We start from the raw sequence: 22,532 nt of genomic DNA, 5'->3' as shown, positions 1-22,532 counted from the left end.
CAGCAAGGCAAAGCAACACAACCAGCAGAGCCAGAGGAAGGAAGAACAGTAAGTGCCCAGCCTTCTCTGATTCTTTGCAATCCCAGGGACTGTAGCCCTGCCAGGCTCCTTTGTCCATGGGGTTTTCCAGGCAAGAATGCTGGAGTAGGTTGCCATTCCCCACTCCCGGGGTCTTCCTGACCCAGGGGTTGAACCCAAGTCTATTGCATCTCCTGCACTGGCAGGGGGATTCCTTACCACTAGCCCCACCTGGGAAGCCCAAGGAAGGAAGAGAGAGCTAGAACTATTCATCTTCTTAATCTGTCCCTGAGGTAACTGTCGTATATCCGGAGTGTTCCTTAGGACTCCCGGGGGAAACCTTATGTTCCCCCCAGAGGATTCAAAAATCCTATAGGTATCTTCACCTCAAATTGTCTTTCCATAAACTTTCCAGCTAAAGTTGTCTCTGTGAATGAAGAAAGGCCATCCAGGTGCCTCTCAGGACACAGAACTTTTCTCTACATCTATTTCTTCTAATGCATCATAGAGACAGTCATAATGAGATGTTTCCGGGTAAAATTTAAAAGCTATATTCCAAAGTATCTCACAAAGAGGAGCTTCAGAGAGATCAAGCATCAGAGACTTCTTCCTCATCTTCCCTGAGTGGACACTTGGTTTCCTCAGGAGCGAGACAGAATTCTTCCTGTGAGGCAGGGTTAGAGGGGTTCTGAATTCTGTAACAAATTCTCTGTTTTTTGAGGGTGAGGTAATTCAAGAGAAAAGGATGGACCCATCATTCTTAATTTATATTTCTGTAGGATTTATCACATAATCCGTCTAGAGGATTTACCACAACCAAGTTCCCAGTTGACTTTTGTACACTCAAGGGCATTTCAGGCAATGATGTAGTGGGTTATCTGTGAGGAAGGATGGAAAACACAACCCGAAAACAGCTGGGCTTTCTGAACTCTCATCCAAGCCGTATCACCCTAGACAAACCATCTGAGATGGATAATTTTGAAGTTTCTCAATTTGTAGGTATCCCCCTTTTAGTGTTTTAAGGAAAATGAATGAGGTGATGGATTTAGTTCATTGTAAATTGAAAAGTGTTTTTTTAAACAGTATTGTTTATTTTAGATTATCATTAAATAACCCACAAATATGACTTTAAGAGAGTAGGAGTCAAGCACAAAGATGAAGAGATGGAATGAGTTCTGAAAGAGAAGCTGAGAGATTTGATCCACTAGGTGTATATACACGGGACAATGGAATACAGAATTTATCAGTCAGAACCACTACAACAAATCAAGTTCCTTTAACACAAACTACATGATGTTAGGTTCTTAGGCTTCAGCCATTTTGCCTTAGTTCCAGCTAAGTGGAAGTACAGTAGTTACACTTTGAGAAGCAATATAAGTGTCTGTGAAGCTTCTTCTAAAAGAAGGGACGTTTTTGTAAAGTGCCAGACACTAAGTATTAGAGACATGGAAAGCCACATTTGGTTTCTGTTGCTCATGTTTCTGCTTTTTTAAACAACTCTTTAACAATTCAAAAATCATTCTTGGCTAGAGGCCATACAGAAACAGATAGAGGCTGTACTTGGCACCAAACCCATGCTCTAAAACAATGCAGTGACGAGCTTTGGGAACTCTAAAGCAACACACAAATAAAAGAGATCATTTGCTCAAATCCACACTATTTTTTTTCTGACCTCCCAATGTGTACTTCACATATTTTGATACTTTTTTTAATTCTGTTGTGATAGTCATTGCTTGATAAGCTAAAGTATAGTTATTCTCTTCATACCTTACATACACATATTTAGAATCATTTTATATAAACATATATATTCAAAATACTTTATATACAATGTGTTCAATTATAATGATTGCCATTAAAGCCATCTAGTCTATGACATATATTTGTTCCAGGAGTCCGAGCTGACAAAGACATGCCCCATCAATCCAGAAAAAACCGCTTACTTTGCAAATGCCCTGTTAACCCAAGCTTTAGTTGAGTTAGTCCCATCCTGCTCCTCTATTGTTGCAGGAGTCTTAACACCTCTATTATAGCACCCATATATCATGTGTTCTTAACCACATGTCCAAGGGAAATTTGTCAGGGTTAGGATTATGGTTATTCATCTTCGTATCCTAGATGGCCATCAGAGTACCTGGTTGTACCTAATTTTACAGTAATGTTGATGAAGAAATGAATAAACACGTATTACCACTGTATCAGGGGCTTCCTAGGTGGTGCAGTGGTAAAAGAATCTGCCTGCCAATACAGGGGATGCAAGAGACATGAGTTTGATCACTGCACTGGGAAGATCCCCTGGAGGAGGAAATGGCAACCCACTCCAGTATTCTTGAGAGGAGCCTGGTGAGCTACAGTCCACTGGTTGCAAAACACTGGACGTGACTAAGTACACAGTGCTCACCGCTCTATCAGTATCTGTCCCTTACACAGCACTTACACGTACCTTCCACAAAATAACTGATAATATGGAAGGAAGATAGAAAAGTAAGCTCTAAATACAGAATGAAAGTGATACTGACATGAGTAATGGATTTTTTTCCTCAGTTTTAAATATGAATAATGTACATACGTACACACACACACACACACACACACATACACAGAGGCTTCCGTGGTGGCTCAGACTGTAAAGAATCCACCTGCAATGTGGAAGACCTGGGTTCAATCCCTGGTTTGGGAAGATCCTCTGGTGGAGGGTAGGACAACCCACTCCAGTATTCTTGCCTGGAGAATCCCATGGACAGAGGAACCTGGTGGGCAACAGTGCTTGGGGTCACAAAGAGTAGGACACAACTGAGTGACTAAGCATATATATATATATAAAATCTTTGGATTTGGGCTTTTTTTTTTTTTCTGAGAAGGATGGAGTCAAAGGGAATTCCTAGTCATGTTCATCTTTTTGAGCAAGCTGTATTCCAGCCCTCTCTGAAATCCACAGGGGGTCCACAGACAAAGGTAGAAAGCACTGGAGTCCAATCTGATTCTCCCTTTCCTCCATCATTAAAGAGGTGCAATCTGCCAAAGAAGGATTTCCATTCCTATCTAAATCTTTTTCTTTGAATCTATATGAAGACAAATGAAACATTTTCTAAAATTGGAGGCAAATTAGCTTTCAGTCTCCTCAAATACAATTTCTCTGAAAACAAAGTCTCATCTGTCTTCTGATGTGATTAATCTCACTAGTACCAACTACTTGGGAGTTCACACTGGAGAAACATATTGATAAAACACAAAATGACTTCCTGAGGTTTTTGTTAAGATGTTCCATTTAATTTAAGGTCATCATTTATGTGGAATTCTCTGCTAGTGAAGCAAGATAAGCAGCTTTATTTCTTGGCAAAAACACTCTTGATTTTTGCCACTCAGTAACCCATAAAGAGAATACAGTATTTACAAACAAGGCTCTGACATGTTCTCCTATAACTTTCTTGTCCTTTCACAGTTTCAAACGCCTCTTAAAATAGCTTTGCAAGTGCCTTCCCAACATTCCCCAGGAGCACATCACGTTCCGGTGTAAGTGACAGTGGTCTGAGAGAGCATTCTGTCACCTTGTTGTGAATTTCTCTGGACCATGAAATATCCAGTGTCCCAGAAAACACCAATTTTCAACTTATCACCAACTGCTTCTCCTCTCCATTCTACTCTGATATAAAACAAAGCAAAAAGACAACCAAAAAATGGGCATTTCATTTCGAAAATATTTGTGGCCAAGTTGATTACATTTATGGTTATCAAGACTTCAGGATGAAGTAATCTGCTATTTGGAAGAAAAGTACATGGACAAAATTAGGAAAGATGACATCAAACTACAGCTTTCCAATTTGTCTCTTTCTTTATGCTAAAGATGAACAATTTTTGCCAATTTGGAAGTAGATATGACAACAGAGTTTCCTAATGACCTCATGAAGTGGAGAAACAGAATAAAGAGGTAGATTTTGGTGTCATTTTGGACAAGGAAATGGCAACCCACTCCAGTATTCCTGCCTGGAGAATCCCATGGACAGAGGAGCCTGGCAGGCTTCAGCCCATGGGGTCACAAGAGTTGGACACAACTTAGTGACTAAACCACTACCATTGGTGACGTTTATAAAAGGCTTCATCCATCATATTTCTCTCTGCTTTTAGCATTTGTCATATATCTCCAGGGAACAAAAACACTGCAGAACTTGTTTTCAATTATCTTTTAATATGTCAGGTTAAAAGGTTGAGTTGATATATTCTGATGAGCATCAACGTTATTTTTAAAAAATACTGGTCCAAATAGATAACTGAAAGGATTAATGAAAACTCTGTTTATATGCTGTATCCGTAGCAAAAATGAATAGATGAGATTTCCGAAGCTTCTGGAAAGCAGAATAGTAGATTCTTGCAAGATTATAGTATCTCACTGAATCAGGGTTGATTTGCAGCAAGAACTCAGAAGAATGACATAATGATCAATCTGTATTATGATAGGTTGACCCCTGTATCATACCTGTCATTAAAGTTTTGATTTTCACTCTTACTTAAACCTCAGCATTTCCAACAAAATGTTACCACTAAATCATGAGAAAGTGTTAGTCATGAAGTCATGTCCAGCTCTTCGTGACCCTATGGACTGTAGTCTGCCAGGATCCTCTGTCCGTGGAATTCTCTAGGCAAGAATACTGAAGTGGGTAGCCCTTCCCTTCTTCAGGAGATCTTCCCTACCCAGGGATTAAACCCATGTCTCCTGCACTGTAGGCAGACTCTTTACATCTGAGCCACCAGGGAAGCTCCACTTTGAAAACATCAGGGAAACAGAAGAGAGGAGATGGAAAAAAGAATCAGAAGTCCCACAGAAGTGAAAAAGACCAGCAAGGGGGTTTGTATAGCTCAAGATTTTTTTTTTTTTTAGAAAGAAACTCAAGAATTAAAATAATCATACAGAACATTTCATAGGGGTAGACATGATGGGGTAATGCAATTGAAAATGGATTGGGTATCAAGATGTTCAGGCCCCAAGTCCTGGCTCTGTCACCTTAAATCATTGTCACCTACAGGGCAACTCACTTCCATTTCTTGCTCAGTTTCCTTAGCTGTAAAATAAATGCATAAGAGTAAATAATTTTGAACACTTCACTAAAGACTTGACTCTGTGAAGTCAAAGGAACTAAAGACAAACTGGCAACAGTACAATGATATCCAAAATGCAAATTCTTAACCACTATTTTATACTGCCTGACAGTGGAGTATACCTTTTGTGAGATACTGGAACCTCAAGTCAGGGGAAAAGGTTAAAACCTTTTCTTTCTAAGCTCTCTAGTCAATAGGGAAGGCCAGTGGAAGTTTCTGGCTTCTGAAGAGCACAGCTCCACTATAACTACCAAGGCTGCAGAGTGCTATTATGACAGAATGCTAAGCCTGAGTAAAGAAGGGGCTGAAATTGGGCGTGTGAGTATAGTATCTCCACTTTCCCAGCAATATTTCTGCAGGACGATAGAGAGGGGTCAGGTAGGAGGGTTAGCTAGGGATAGCAAAGCAATGTGATTTGCGTAAAGTAAGTGCTAAGTAAATATTTGTTGAATTAATGAATAAAAGAACAAATACATTCTTATTCCAATTCTATGCATAAGACTAAGGCTACATAGTATGGCAAGGTGTGCAGAATGGTACTCCATCTCATGATGTAAATCATTCTCCATCTTTTTAGATAATTCTCCATATTATCTTGTAGATGGAATGAAACAAAGAGAGTCCATTCCTTTTGATGTACTGAAAATCCATCCTAGTATGAAAAAAAAAAAGTGGTACATTTAAATCCTATTTGATCTGTGCTAACTAAATTTGTTTCAACATACCCTACATATAATAACTTCTCTGGTGGCTCAGAGGGCTTCCTTGGTGGCTTAAAGGTTAAAGCATCTGCCTGGAATGCGGGAGACCCAGGTTCGATCCCTGGGTCAGGAAGAGCCCCTGAAAAAGGAAATGGCAACCCACTCCAGGACTCTTGCCTGGAGAATCCCATGGAGGGAGGAGCCTGGTCGGCTACAGTCAATGGGGTTGCAAAGAGTCGGACATGACTGAGTGACTTCACGCCACACACATATAATAACAATCAAGGTGAGTTATTTTAAAAGTTCATGTGATAGTTATTAATTACATTCAGCTTAAACTAATAATAATACCATATACCTACAAAGGTACCCCACAGAAAATTTTGCTCAAGCTTAGATGAAGTGTTGGTTTCAAAAGTGGGAAAACTTATCAGAAGAAAAGGGTTATTTTGAAAGGAAAATTTTACCTAGAAAGAGAATTTCTTTGAGCTGTTTCAGAAAATAGTGACTTCTTGTTTTGAAAGCAATAGAAGATTAGGGTAGTAAGAAATTTTGGATGTTCAGCAGAATCAACAGAGGAAAAGATGGTTGGATAGCATCACTGACTCAATGATGTTTGAGCAAACTCCAGGAGACAGTGAAGGACAGGGAAGCCTAGTGTGCTACAGTCCATGCGGTTGCAAAGAGTTGGACACGACTTAGTGACTGAACAACAGAAAGCAGACTAAGGGCATAAAATCATCATTAAAAATAGTTATTGACTTCCACTATGTGCCAAGCATAGAGCTAGGCATAAGATGCTGAGAAAAACTTTAATAACCACAAAATGCAAATCTTCCCTTTATGCAGTGTGTCTCTTCTTATGAAATCAGAGAATATCAATGACAACTTCATTCACTGTGTAAAGGACTTGAATAGAAGGTACATGTTTAAGCCAAAGAGTGAGCCCAAGCAGAGATACGAAAAGTCAAACTTTAAAAGCCTCTTAGGATTTGTCTCACTTTTCAAATAAATTAAGAATACTCTGTCTGCTACTGATAAAACAAGTTAAGTTTATGCTCCATTGAAAGGTCAGTAAAAGTATCTTGGGTAAGTTCTCAGGTTTTATTATTAGCTTCATTATAAGTGATCTGCTGAGACTTGGAAGATCTTAGAAAAGAGAAACAGAAAAAAAAAAAAAACAAATTTGCGATGTCCATTCTTACTCTTCTCATAATTACAGACTCAAAGGAGCTGAAGAGTTGCCCACACTGGATAAACACACTAAGTCTTTCAGCAGAGAGGCAAAATATTTTTGTTGTCTGAATTATTATATATAGATAGACAGATATAGATATATAACTATTTATCTATATAAATAGTGAGATTGCAATATATACAGTGCAAAATTTAATAATGAGAAATAAAAATAGTTAAATAAAAACCACAAGATGGCAAGTATTGAATGAGCCATCAAGCTAAGAAAAAAACATGAAGGAAACGTAAATGCATATTACTAAGTTTAAGAAGCCAATCTGAAGAGTCTACATACTATATGACGCCAACTGTATAACATTCTGGAAAATGCAAAACTCTGGAGACAGTAAAAGGATCAGTGGTTGCGCACGGTTAGGAGGGAAAGAGGTGTACATAGGGGGAGGACAGAGGATTTTGTGGGGCAATGAAATTACCCTTTAAGATACTATATTGGTGGATACATGTTATTATCTTTACATTTGTCAAAACTCTTGGAAAATACAACACCAAGAGTGAACCCTATTGTACACTAGGAACTGTAAGTTCATCCGTTGTGACCAGTGCACCTCTCTAGTGGCTGATGTTGACTATGGAAGAAGCCGTCCGTCTTCTTCCATCTGTCCCCTTCTATGGGGGTAGGAAGCATATGAGAATTCATTGTACTTTCTAGTCAGTTTTGCTGTGAACCTAAAACTTCTTTAACACACACACACATACACAAAGATGAGCAGCAAGGAAGTTATCTTTCAGTAATTATACAGAGTAATGAAAAATCATTTTGAATTTTAGATAACTGATCTATTGATATCATTTCATATTCAATTATATTAGGAAATTAAAATAAGAGTTTGGGAGAAAAAATAATTTTTAAAAGTAGTCAAATATTTGCAGCAACTGGGATGAATAACCCACTGTAATTTAATTAAAAGAAGCAAATGCAGAAAATGACCTTTAGAAACTCTGACCTGTATATGTCACAGTGATTTCAATGATCTGCAGTTCCTAAGTATTAGGGAAATCAGCTAACAGTCACCATCGAATATTTCCAAAAGTGCATCTTACACCACAAAGTGCCAAAATATAAGAACTGGAGAAATACCTAATAAAGGAGAAGAGAGCAGGGCTGCCAATTAGAGCCTACACTCTAGATTCAATATCTTCTAAAATCATGGGACTAAATCAGAGGGGGGAAAGTCACAAACTTTGTGTACTGAAAAAGCTGCAGAGAGGCAGGAGCAATTAAGTAGCTGAGGATTGAGACACCAAAGAATGATCCAAGAGAAACGAGTCATGGGAACCTACACTGCCATACAGAAGCTAAAATAAGCCAGTGAACATCAAAGGGGAGACATTTGACAACATCGTTCTCCCTTGAAAATGACTCCTGAGATTCAATCTGAACACTTAAATGATAGAAAAGATGTCATTTTATTTTGTTTGAATATGGAAATGCTGGAAAATAAATATGACCTCCTTTCTATATCACTTCTTGAAAATAAAAGTAATGTGAATTTTTAGTAAATTCTTACAGAGATAGAAGCCAAGGGATCTTCTTTTAAATGGGAGAGGTTTAAAGAGGAATGCTAAGGATGTGAATTTCTTGAAGAATGTGTTATGTAACTAACTAACTGCAAGGGAGAAGAATAATTATCACTTTAATTAATGAGGGCCTTGCTGTTGCTCCCTTGTGAAAGATACTCTTTGATTAAAAGTGTCAGTATGTAAAAATATTGACTGATATTGAAATGTAAGAGTGTGAAATTTCAATTAATTGTAAAAAAATTAGCTGGTATTATCATTTACCAATAGACACTAGTGATTCCTGGAGACTTAGGACATACAAACAAATAGTTAAGAGTTGACAGTGGGCATGTAAATAGGAATAGAATTAACCCACTGATGCTTCATCCCTCAGAATAATTAGCTCCTTTGGCCTTTTACATATGCAATGAGGAGGTTAATGTTAAGTCATAGCAATTGTCTTACAGAGAAAAGGAATAGGTAGCACAATAGGAAACAGAAGGTCAAATAATATTTTAACAACACATAGTGTTTTCAGAGTTAACAAAAATGTTCCTATATATACATATATATGTTTTATAAATACTCACGGAGTCGTATTTTACGCCTTGGCAATTCCATACCTAGAAGCTATATTAAGACTCTTGTCCCCTCTGTACCTAGAGAGAGCTCCCAGGGGGCTAAGAAGGATAAAGCATCTTCAAACATGAAGCCTACTATCAGACTAAACCAGGAGGTGAGTGGCCAAGGTGGATTCTAAATATATCTAAGACTGGTTCCTCAAATATAAACTCTGTTTTCATGCTTCCATATTCCTCAGTGTGACGTGCCCCCTTTTCTCCCCTCTTTTTCCTTGATTTTATCAGAATTAGATGGCAAATAATACAATTGGATATTCCTTTAAAGAAACTCCTTATGGTAGTAAAACAAAATAAACAACAACAAAAAATAAATACTTGTCTTTGATTTTAGATGTGAGACTGATCCCCAAAGCAATGAACTTACTCTTAGGTCTTAACAAGTTATTTTGTGTCCACGGCAAGAATTTCTGCACTTACTTAGAAAGAAAAAACAACCCTCTATCACATCAGATTGGTGTAAACTATAGGAATAGTATACATAAAGAAAATGGCACGGGGTCTGAACTGTGGTAGACACTCAAGAGAGAGTGGCTATGATTTCACTGTTTTTATTGTCTTTATTGTTGTCACAGAAGAGTATCTCATCCAAGATTCTGAAATTTTCCCTAACATGGAAACATTCAGTTGTGAAAAATACCCAGTCATGCTCACTTTAAAGTAAATGCAAAAGTGTGACCCCTTGAATGGCACCCATCAGCCAGAGACAATAGAAGCTAACCCTACATCAGCCACTGTTCTCCCTGCCTTCAGGACTCCCAGGACACAATACGGAGGGGGGAAAAGGTCTATAATATTTAAGCTTACATGTGAAGACAAAACGGCCCACTCCACTGATAAAATCCGGTAGCAAAATAATTTTGAGGATGAAGCAAGAAAACAGCAGGCAGATTTGGGAAACACTTTGCCTTTGCGGCTGCTCTTTATTTTCTTCCTAAAATGAAACCAAGTGTCCTGATGCTCTCCAAAGAATACAATTAAGTAGAGTTTCCCTATCATTTCCTATTTTTATGCCGGCTATATGGTAGCAGAGCAGAGTATTAGAAAATCTTCATCATGTTCAACAATATGAAATTGTATGAAATTTATGTTCTTCCCTTGCCAATCAAATTATTCCATTCTTAGCTTTTATAGAGAGTAGGAAAAATTAGCCTTTAGGTAATTCTTTAGCTTTCCATGTCACTCCTTCTAAAGAGTTCCTTAGTAGTTAATTAAATAATCAAGAAATTATAGGCTTTTCTTCCTATATTATTTCGTCTTGTTTACTGACTTGGCATAGTTGGTGAGGTAGGGGAAGGTGCTTCTTTGCTTTATTAAAGTGGAAGACAGCTTCAGTACCGAGGGTGAGCAATAACATCAGGAAAAACCATCATAATATTCCTTTCCTGGAGGAGGTTTTGTATCAGTCTGCTACTGGGGTTCATCACAGTGCACCAACATTTTGTAACAGTAATAGTGAAATGCATCCCCATTAACATTTGTGACAATTTCCCCACTCTCCTCCACCAGAACTCCTCCATTAGAGCTCTGAGAGAGAAAGGGGAAGAGGGCCGGGTGCTTGGTCTGCTAGATCAGTAATGGAAATCTAGACAGAACCCCAGATAGGAGAGTGCACAGAGGAGCTCTGGAACCAGGAAGACATCTTCCCAAGGAAGTATCGCAGAGAATGAGTAACTTTGGACAGAGAAAATGGAAAGACATCAAGTGCTTATTTCTTCAATAACTAGGACTGATTTAACTCTATGGACATAAGGTCTATGTATGTATTATACTCCATCTAGACAAATAAGTATCAGAGTCATAGGACATAGAAGAGAATCATCTTTATCTTTGGATATTCTCCAGACTTGTTACTCATCACATGTAACTGAAGGATCAAATAGTCTGACCACAACCAAACTCTCAGTCTCAATGACTCATACAAGGAAGACTCTTGATGATACTGGTAGCAGCATTTGGGTTGATTATCCAATCTTCGTACTTCTCCATTGCCCTTTAGATGCCAATTCTTCAATCTGATCTTATTTTAAAATGTAGTCCTGTGTTTACCCACCTCTTACCCACCTCAGTATCACATGAGGTGCTAAACACACAGATTCTTGGGTCTGGCCCCAAATCTGCTGACCCAGAATTTCTTCAAGAAGAACAGAGTATTTCAAGGACTCAACCAGTGAATGAACCTCTTTGAAAGACTTCTTAGAAGACAGAGGTGATTCAATTCAAATAATTCAGAATCTGGTTGATGATGAATGCTGACTGCTGAAAAAGATCCATTTCTTCCATGAGATCAACAATCAAGGGGATCTAGGAGCCTCAACTTCAGAAAGAAGTCCTGCTCTACTGAACCCTGTAAATCTAGATGACTTTAACATAATGCTCTGCTACCACACCATTTGCTATTTATTTTCACTCATCTTAAAAACACAGATCTTCAGTTTTGTTTTTGCTGCACATTAGCCACAGGTTGGAAATTTGACTTTAAAATAGTTATTTGACCTATGGAGATGCCTATAATTTCCTTGATACAATAAAATGGAATGGGGGACTATGCATATTAATAGGGCTACCTATTATCTACTCAAAACATTGGGGAAAAATAAAGCTCTGATTCTAACACATTTGAATGGTATATCCCTGCCATGTATGCAAATATGGCCTCTGTTCTCAATACAGACATTATCAGCCTCCCTAACAAATTCTGGTTAGTGCCCCATTACCAGTACCAGGTAAAAATTCAACTTGCCTAGAACTCTTGCAGGCTAACCATTTTGTGAACAGTTCATTTTAATATCTAAGAAAACAATTCTGCCAACCCCATAGAGCAACGTACCTGATTGTGAGAAATTAAATGAAATTATAGTATGCTAAATATTTGGCAAAATATCTGCCACGCCATAGCTTTTCTTACCTATTATTATTAGTTTGGGGAATGACTAGTATAAGTATTATATTTATTACTGCTTATTAGTTTTATACTAATAGTAAATTAAATGAAGAGAAGGAGGAAAAAGAGAAGAATGAAGAGAAAACAAATTTGACCAATATTTACTTTGCATTGACTCTTTGTCAGTCATTACACTAAGCTATTTATATATATATATATATTATTTACTTGTGTAGAAGGGGAATGGAGAATTGGCTAACAGAGCTTGGAATAAAGGCTTTGATCATCTATGGAAGATCTCATGTGGATTTGATTTTTAAGTTTATCCTAGACAGTTGAGACAGTGCAGAATTTTTAACAAGAGAATGACATGTTCAGATTTGCATTTGAGAAAGGTTATTCCGGCAATGTGAGGCATAGATTATACTAGAGAAAGACTGACCATAGAAACACAAGGCTCTGGTGATAGGTCAAGTAAGAGACGCTAAAGATCTAAAAAAGATGTGTGGATGGAGAAGAGAGGAGGAAGTCCGGACAAACCTAAGAGATGTTTGATTCGATGACTCAGATGGGGACAGTGGGGCTGGAGTGAGGAAGAAAGAAGATATTTCTAGCATATCAACCTTACTTCTAATTTGTCATGTAATCTGCGAATAATAATAATACGCATATTATATATTCACACAATAATATAGAGCAACTTTCAAGTTTCTCACATAACAAAACAACAAATTATACATGCAAGTTATTATTTTATCATCATCATCAACACTATTCTATATCCTATCCAGCAAGAACAATGTTCTCATTCTAAAGACAGAACTCTTCCATTTTGAAATTTTAAAGACTTAAAAATATGAAACAATCCATTAGCTTACATATCTCAGCCAGATATATCTCAATATCTCCTATAACAAAACTCTCTTTGTAAATCCCACAGAAAAATTTTCACAATATTGTTAAACACACAAGGGTCATAAATATCCATTTCCCATAACTTTGTAGAATTCTACACAGCAAACAGTACTTAATATGTTCAGGCAATGAATGTTTTCTACTAATCTGTTTACTTAAAAACATACTAATTAAGAGTCTTTCTTGCTTTTGTCCACCTCAAATTATCATTGAAACTAAAATTCTCTCAATTTTAAAAATGTTCTTGCCCAATCCACAGTAGTGTGCTTCCTGTTACTGGACACCAGAGGGCGCCATTCAGTGAAAGCTTGGATTGGGGAGAGGGGGGCGAAAAACAAGGCATTCCATTGCTAATGAAAGAGACTGATTTTTTAGTGTGTACCCTTATCTACCATGAAACATTACCATGGTAACAGCACCAGTTAAGATGACTGTATATTTAGGTCACAGTATAAAAGAAGGAGCTTGAACATGTGTGCAGAAAAAGGGAAATGAAATAAAGACAAGAATATATCAAGGGTAGAAGGAGGCAAACCAGTCAGAACAAGCCTCACACACTTTTGCTGATCGTATGTTCACAAAGTCACACCATGCTTTTCAAAGCAAAGGTGGATGATGTTTTAACTAAAATCAAAAGCTGCCATTCAAACTCAGAACTTTAAGCACAAATAATCTTCATATAAAGAAAGAGGAACTCCTGTGGAGAGACAACTAGAGGGAAGTTGGAATGTGTAGACTCTGAGGCAGTTCTTGGTTAACTGCATCACAATGGAAAACCTCTTTACCCACTTCAACACTTAAGGTGAGTTAAATTCGGTACTATCAAAACTCTCTTTCATCCTCCTGCACCAGACAACAGAAAATCTTGGTGTTGCTACAGGTGAAAATAGCATCTGCCAAAATACCAGGTAATTTCTGTGCCCTTACTTTCCTCTGCCAGAGGCAGAGGGTCAAGCAGGTTATGCCAACAGAAGAATCTAGTTGGCAATGAATCTTTCTTGCTTAGGCTTTAGGGAATATAACCAGAATACACAGTTTAACTAAAGGAATGGAGAGAACACTGTTGGCCTCAAAACACCAGAGTTGTGATTTCCTCAGACATAGGGGAAAAAGTACACTGTATCTCCACGGTGTAAGACAAAGCCTGGAGTCCAACAGGAGTCCAAAGACTAGAAGTCCAACAGCCCTTGTTTGAATCCGGGGACTGCAACTTACTAGCTGCGTGACCTTGGGTCATTACCTGACCCCTCTGAAAGCCAGTTTCCTCATTTGTAAAATGAGGACAATAACATCTACTTCATAGGATTGTGGCCGTGATACAATAAGAAACTGATTCATCAATTCACATATTCAACAAATAGTTAATAAACTCCTAGAAGGTGACAGACACTATTTTAAACACTGGGGATAAAGCCCTGACAGAAAGATGATATAATACACGTGAAGTGCTTAGGACAGCTTCAGAGATTTAAAACACACTATATGAAAATGCATTTCCAAGGGAAAATGGAAATGTGTTTTGTTCCACACAAAACACGCTCTACCATCCCTGTGGTCACCATGTGGCCCTGCTGAGCTTTGGGGTGTGCAGTCAGTACCCCTGCTCTGATACCTTTTAAGGAAAGCAGTCCCCACACCTGCTGAGTGAACCAAAGGTAGATAAAATGGGAACAGGAGACAGGGAATAAACCAGCTGGTCACCAGGAGAATATTGACGGTTTTGATACAGAAAAGTCCACTGAGGAACAGAACATAGGCTCACATTGTAAAATGCCAACTCAACTCCAATGCAAAGCTAAAAGAAGAAAACCAGGTCCCTCAAGGAGACTGTGACAAAGTGTTTCTGTCAGTCTCTTGATCCTACTGAGTAAACCAAAGAAAGATTAAGATAAGAGTAAGCGTGGGGTTTGAGTGGTCATATTTAGGCAGTTACTCATGGGCATTCTCTCACAGGCATGCCCAAGGACTGCCATCAGCGATGGAGATGGGGCTCGTAATGGCATGCTCACAGATTCTTGTCCTCATTTTTCCCCTCCCATTCTCTCTTCAATTCCTTTATTGGAATAAATGGCCTCTTCTTCTTCTTCTCTTACGCTGGCTTCACCTTTGTTCACTGTTGTGGGTTAGAGTGGCGTGTCTCCTGTGGGTCCTTCTCCAGTAAAGCGGGTCCCCTGCCTGCCCTCCCATCTCCGTGAGCCATCTGCTGTTTTCCCCAAAACTCTGAGACTTCCCTTCCCTCCTCCTGTGCTCAGAGGGTTGGCTACTCTGAAATTAAAATTGTAAAACTGCCACTGAACGTACATACAAGTTCAGATAACCCCAGATGTTAGGGGTTATCTGAGCAAAGAAGGGGATAGGATAGTGTTTGGGCAATGTGGGTTTTTTATTGTGAAGATGTCCCCCCATATTGACAGACTGTGGGGGCTCATTCCAAAGAGACTTTTATCTACATTTGACTGCTGTCTTTCCTACATTTGGCTTCCCAGGTGGCTCAGTGGTGAAGAATCCACCTGCCAATGCAGGAGACTCAGGAGACATGGGTTCGATCCCTGGGTTGGAAAAATTCCCTGGAGTAGGAAATGGCAATCCATCTAGTATTCTTGCCAGGAAATCCCATGAACAGAGGAGCCTGGCAGGCGACAGTATGCGTGGCCGCAAAGAGTCAGACACGACTGAGTCAATGAGCACACAAGCACACTCTCCTACACTTATCTCTGAAGTCAGCTGAGTTACAAACACATTCTGCGGGTTCTCTTGAACTTAAACTAGGATAGGGATATTCAAATCAACCTATTTTCTTCCTACAATCCCCCCAGACAACCTCAAACACACTTACATAAACAAATACACTTTTCTTTTATAGGAAGACCAAGCATCTTTCAGGAAGCCCACCCTGAATTTTTGGATCCAAGGACTTTACCCTACTCCTGCCCCATCTCATTCACAGAGTTTTAAAACAGTAAGCTGAGTTAGTTGGTATTTCCATGCCTTTTTAGGGTCAAGTTTTACTTTTCAGCTTTAATTGGCATAATTGTTTAGCCTAATAAAGCATGTAGAGTCAATAGAAGTTGCTTAGAGTACTGCCACAGCTAGACACATTTACTAATAATAGTAATAATAAAAATTCATCTGATAATAACATTACTTCTTGAATCCTTAGCTGTCAAATCCTGCAAAGCTGCTACATTGTTGGCACAAAATTCTTCCATCCATTTGCCAAAACAGTCTCAAAAAGTCCACTTTCTGAATTGTAGCCTAATATAGTTCTTAGGGTGATCTACTGATTTAATTCTATGATTATCCCCTTGTGGTTACCACCCCAAAGACCCCACATACACATACCTAATTGCAGTTTCTTAACTGTGTCATCATCCTTATTATTTGGTTATCAATGAAAGTGTACTCTCTCTATATATCCTTCTATGTATTTTCAATATAATGCATATATTATATTTGATTGCCAACAAAATACAGGAGGAGGACCTTGTGGCCCAAGGTTGGGTGAATAGCTGTAGTGTGCAAGGTGCCACATTTCAGAGCCCTCTCAAGGCGGGTAAACCAGAAAGGCCTGGAGCAAAGAGAGCTGCTGGTCCACTCCAGGACCTGGCTATCTGAACTTCCCCAGAGAAAGGCTGCTCCCCTAAGGGTGGGCTCTCCTCCACGCAGGCGCTGAGGGGGCCAGAGCCTCGGGGTCCCCTCAGAGCAGCTGCACCCGAGCTACAGTGCTGGGGGCCTCTGCCCTCAGAATCTCCCCCTACTCCACCCTCAACCCCAATTCAAGTTTTTCCCAGGCCTTTCCCATTGCCCCACTGTTTCTCTCCGGAATCTGGGCCGGCTCAACCCTCCGCGGAGACAAGGCCACCGCCGCCCTGACTGTGATCCTGGTCAAGGAGGTGGTCCTTGCCGCAGGCGCTGGGGTTGTGGAATTGGGGGGCGGAGGCTGCGTGCGGGAGCGCGGGCGGGTGTGCGGTCCAGCAGGGAGATGCGTGTTGTGTCGCTTGCTGCGTGTACTAGGGGATGGGCAAACTACACGAACCCACTGCCACCCAGCGCTAAGAAAAAAGAGCAAGAAAAGCAACACAAACCAGAAAAACGCAAGATGAAAGGGAAATAGAAAGTCAGTCCGGGGGATTCCGGAGCTTGAGGACTTGAAGGCTCCGTGCTCTTGCTGGGCTCCCCGCGATTGGGCGGGCCGACTTGGAGCCCTTGGTGGCCTCCGTCACAGGCGGGCCGTGGCCGTGAACCGACTAAGGACACGGGAGGGCGGCTCGGGTGAGATGTCGGTCGACAGCTCTGCTTGCCTTAGGCGTTTACCTCAGTTTCTCCTCTTTCCTCCCTCCCCTCCATCCCGAGGGACTCCCCAGAGATATTTCCTTACAGGCAACCCTAGTCTCAAGGCGTGGGTCTGGCGAGCCCAGTGGACCCTCCTTTTTACGATTTTGTGGCTTAGAGCAGCCTGGAGGACCGCGACGAGCAGGAGGCTACAGAGGGATGGGGACGCTGGCGGGAGGCTGAGGCAGTGGGTGTGCGCTGCTTTCTGAGTCAGTGATTCCAAGGAATCTTAAGTCTTGACCTCTTCAGAGCTCTCCCAGGCAAGCAGCGTCCAGCCCCGCCGGCGGCGCCCCGGGGGCGCCGGGCAGAGCGCACAGGTGGAATTGCTGCGCGATCTCCCAGCGCGGGATTGGACCGTCCGTACCTCGCAGGTTCCGAGAGCTACAAGTTATCTGCGATCGCCCGAGTCCGCAGGTGCGAACGGCAAAGGGATATTGTGGGTCCGGTCATTCCCAATCTACAACCCCGAAGCCCGCAGGGGTGGCTCAGATCTCATGGTGAGGTGGCTGTCGGCGCAGCCCTGGCACGGTCCGCGACCCCGCGGGCTTGGGGCTGAGACCCTGTCCTCTAGCCGAGGCGGACCGCCGACCTCGTGTTAGGGCCGAAACGCGACGAGGTTGCAGCAGGTTTCCGCCTGCTCTGTCCTGGGACCCTCTCCCCATTCGTATCCCCCCCGCCCTTGGCCACGCTCCTCGGACTACAGCGCGAAGCCTCCCTCCGGCCACCTGGCGCGGGCGCTCACAGAGCGGAACCCGCGGATCCTGTGGGGCCGAGGAGCCGGGCCTCCACCCCAAACGCCTGGGAGACGTGGCCCAGGCTGGAAGAAACGTGAGGGGCAGGAGCGGGCGAAGCTCCCCGGTTTGCGGACACCGCAAGGAGCGGGGAGCTGGTGACAGTGCAGGGGGAGGGGGCCGGGCTGCAAGAGGGAGCGACGCCCGGGCGGGCTCGGGCCCCCAGGCTGCCTTTGCCACATTCCTCCGGACTCCGTGACCCGCGGAATCGCATCCCTTCCCGCGCTCTGCCTCTTCTGCCCCTGCTTTCCGTACCCGCCATCGCTGCCCTCAGTTCTCCAAGCCCCAGAAATCAAAGTTTCCGTTTGAGGATCTGGACTTGTGGAAGAATTCTCCAATTCCCTCACCCCAGACCCCTCGGCGCCCGTTCCGGAGAATCGGGAGGTGCCAGGGTCCCTGGCGCTGGCCAGCGGAGGGCTGAGCAGCTGGCTGTCCTTACCTGCCGCCGGATTGGCTCCAGTTGCCTCTCCAGGCTGCAGTGTCCCTGGCGTGGGCTGGCTGGCAGGAGCGTGGAGCCCTTCACGGGTTCGGGGCTGACCCGCCGCGGAGCTAGCCGCGCGCGGCTCAGAGTCCGAGGCCGGGCGCCGGCTTGCGCTCTCCCTTGATCTTGCAAACGAAAAGGAAAAGATTAGTTGGTGCCGCGACACTCGGAGGGGTGGGGCGGGGGAAGGCGGGGAGAGAGCGGACCTAAAAGCTCCGGCAAGAGCCGCGGGGCTCGGGCGCGCGCTAGCAGAGTCGCGCACCCCACACGCGTCCCAGGCACTTTACGAGTCTGGAGGCCCTTGGCGGTGTAGACTGGAGTTAAAGTGACACTGCCCCCGCCCGCCACACCAAAACACCAAAGGCGAAGAAGCAAAAAGGACTTTCAAACCTGGCTTTTACGAAGAAGAGGTGTCTGGAGAGCAAGATAGAACGGAGACCTGGCTGGACTGACGAGCTGGGCGGGATTCATTTCTTCACCAAAGTGATTGGGGAAGTAGTTATTAGTGTAGGGGCAACTAATTACTAATTAGTTCGGCGCTTCTGGCCGTCTCCGAGTGGAATCTGCAGTTTCAAGGCTCTGGCCAAGCCGCAGGCTGGCGTGTGTGCGTTCGTGTGTGTACGCCTGTCCGTGTGTGTCACGCGCTCTCGCTGGAGCGGGTCTCTGCGTCTGGGCACCTTTGGTATAAAAAGAGAGTGTGTATGTATTCGTCAGTGTGTGTTCGATTAGCTGCGATGGGCAGACAATTTCTGGAGAAAACATTTACAATTTTCTTTCAATATGACGGGATTAGTTGCTGTTGAAGGCGCTCCTCCAATGAAATCTTCTCTGCTCTCTGATTTGGTGGTTCTTCTGAGCAAATATGACAGGCTTTTCTCCAGGCTCCTTTCTGCTCCTTTCCACGTCCATCCCCAGAGCCAAGCTCTCCATCTGCAATTTCTACATCAGAACGTTTACAGTTACCACCATTGCCCAGTCCCATTCCTGCAAGTATGATTGCTATCAAAGTGACATGACATATTGGGAAGAACTCGGTGTCGCTTTCTGATTGCCGAAGACGCTTAAGACCAGTTTTTCCAGGTGGGAAAATATTAGAATAAATCCTCTATGCTTTGTAAACATATAATCGTGCTGGACTATTCACAGATTGTTTATTTCTTTGGGACACTGGCAAATGTATAAGAGGAAGAGGTAACTGTTTTCTTTCTTCTTTTACACTAGGGTCAATGCCTATGTTTTCTTTGACTAATAGGCATCAGATTACAAAGTATTTCTGGTCCTTTATGAAATTTGGGATCTCCATGAAAAAAAATCAGTATATAATTTTTTTCTGTTAAAAAACTTAGCTTTTTATTTTTTCATTTTAATGAGAAATCCATTCCAAGAAGAATATTCATTATTTTTAGGCTGTAGTCCCAATTGATAAAGATAAAATGATATAAAACAATATGATTCTAAAGTATAGTTGAGGACAAGACTTGCTTTTGCGAAAGTATATGTATATAAACATAGCATCAGTGTATTATATGCTATAAGGCTGCATTTTCTTTCATCTACCTTTGGCAATCAAATGAAAACAGCTTGAAACCTTAATTGATGTATCCAATTAAGTTCAGTTCAAATCTTGATGCCTAGGCCTTTGCTAGTTGTCAAAGGGAATACAGAATAGCAATAGTCGCTGCCCCTGTCTTTTATAAGCTCCCTATTTTATTGGCTTCCCTGGTGGCTCAGTGGTAAAGAATTTGCTTGCAATGCAGGAGCCACAGGAGATGCAGGTTCGATTCCTGTGCTGGGACGATCCCCTGAGCAGGAAATGGTAACCCCCTCCAGTATTCTTGCCTGGAGAATCCCATGGACAGAAGAGCCTGATGGATTACAGTCCATGGTGTCACAAAGAGTCGGACAGGACTAGGGCAACTTAGCATGCGTGCATGCATCTTATTGGTAGCGAAAGACATTCAGATGACAATCAAGATGAATAAATATGCAGCAACATAAATTCACCAATAAATAAAAATTATGTATATGAGAAGGTCTGCCCTTTCTGTTAACTCATAGCCATCACCAAATAGGATATGGCACAAACTATTGTGGTTTGATATAAGTCATCCTGAAATAATGCACTGCATACTGTGGCTCTACCTTCGGCCTCCATACCCTCACAGCCCATCATCACTGGAAGAGTACAAGATACTTGTTAGAAAATCAAGACAGTTCTGTCCAGTCTTGACCTCAGCCTCCCCCAGCATTTGACCCATTACATTAAACATCTGATTTTGTCGTTTTTTTCTCTTTTAGGGTATCTTTTGAAAAGAATTCACATTTTCCTTTTTCTCTTCATTATTTCTGACTATTAGGCTTCCATAAGCACAGGGATTTGGCTTGGATGTTTAAAACAAAACAAAACCACATACACATACCAAAGCAGAAAAGTAAAGGGGAAAGAATCCCTAGCCAGCAAAAGAAGAAGAAAACCCAGTGATCTGTTATTCTGTTCTTTCAAATCATTAATGTCTTCTTACAAATGGGGTTTTGTTGTTATTTAATCACTAAGTCAAGACTCTTGTAACCCTATGGACTGTAGCCTACCAGGCTCCTCTGTCCATGGGATTTCACAGGCAAGAGTACTGGAATAGGTTGCTATTTTCTTCTCCAGGGGATCTTCCCAACAAAGGATTGAACCCGCGTCTTCTCCAATAGCAGGCAGATTCTTTACTGTTGAGCCATCAGGGAAGCCCACAATTAGGGCTACACATTCCAAACAGAGCAATAAAGCAACAAGCCAATGAAATCCAATGAATATTTTCTTAGACTTGAATAAAACAGAGTCCATGAATCACTGAACAGTCATGTTTAATAGAAGTCCTGATAGTTATGGCCTTGTGGAGAAGAGCTAAAAATGGAAACAGCATTTTTATCAAACAATCAACAAAAATGTCCATTTTTTTTCTTTTAGGTCATAACTGAAAACACTTAAAAAAAAACATATACTTGTATCTGTGCCAGTTATTGTGTGTTTCTGAAGAATTATTTAACCCTTATGTGCTTCATTTTCTTAATCTGTAAAAGGGATATAGTAATAGTAACATTCCCATTTTTATAAGGAATAATGAGTTTTATATAGAATAATGAGTGCCTTCAGGTAAAGTTTTCAGAAGAAGATCTCACATACAGCAAATTAGCTATAAGACTGTCAGTAAGGATTTAAAAACAGATTCTTGGGTTATTCCTCTGACCTACTAAATCAGAATATTTAGGAGTGAGTCTTGTCATTAGAAACAATACTGCTCCTCAATTTCATGCAACAAGCATGTTAAACATAATCCATCAAAACACGGACCAGAAGAAATACCATTTTCCCCTTTCTAGTTTCTCTTTCTATACAAGAAAAGATTAAGTGTACTCAGAGCATTTTATTTTTATTTCATAAGCCAGTTCACTTTCTGAGATAAAAGAGTACTCCCCCCTCTCAGGAATACAGCTTTTACATTTATTAGTAACCCACAGTGTGGGACACTTTCAAAAGTGCTTTCTACAGACTTTATAGAACACATATCTATGGGTTTCCCTTATCTACATACCTATTTTCCACCTCAAAGAACACTAATAAATTAGTAATTTCCACTTGTGAGGCCAACGTTATTACCTGTGACCTCAAAAACTTACTTTCAGGCATGTTTTCAAAAGAGATGACTTAGAATATTTGACAAAGCTCCTTTCTGAATACGACTGTAAATAAGATTACCACCAACATGAGGAAAAGGGGGATGAAGAATCTCATGCCTGGGAATGTGGTGCATATTTTATTGTGCTGTGCTGATTTCAGTGTGGCAATAATTAGGCTTCAGTAATTAGATGCACAAATCAGCACTCTGTCATCATAAGTACATTAAGAGGGTGACGAGTTCAGCTCAAGTGGTT

General features: G+C 41.4%; 1 protein-coding gene across 2 annotated transcripts in view; it reads right to left on the bottom strand.

Moving 5' to 3' along the window:
* The window catches only part of CHRM2 (cholinergic receptor muscarinic 2), a 171,707-nt gene extending 152,330 nt beyond the window's left edge, over positions 1 to 19,377 (bottom strand). The window contains exons 1-2 of one of the 2 annotated variants that reach the window (XM_069588478.1): positions 19,002 to 19,377; positions 18,570 to 18,736 (exon numbers count right to left, since the gene is read on the bottom strand). The gene's annotated coding sequence lies outside the window, so the exon portion shown is untranslated. Of the gene's footprint in view, positions 1 to 18,569; positions 18,754 to 19,001 lie in introns of those variants that run through there. The other variant, XM_069588477.1, reaches the window with a different exon arrangement.
* Between the last annotated feature and the right edge of the window lie 3,155 nt (positions 19,378 to 22,532).

The sequence above is a fragment of the Ovis canadensis genome, chromosome 4, assembly GCF_042477335.2.
Source record: "Ovis canadensis isolate MfBH-ARS-UI-01 breed Bighorn chromosome 4, ARS-UI_OviCan_v2, whole genome shotgun sequence".
NCBI classification, from domain to species: domain Eukaryota; kingdom Metazoa; phylum Chordata; class Mammalia; order Artiodactyla; family Bovidae; genus Ovis; species Ovis canadensis.
This window is presented reverse-complemented; position numbering and strand designations above follow the sequence as displayed.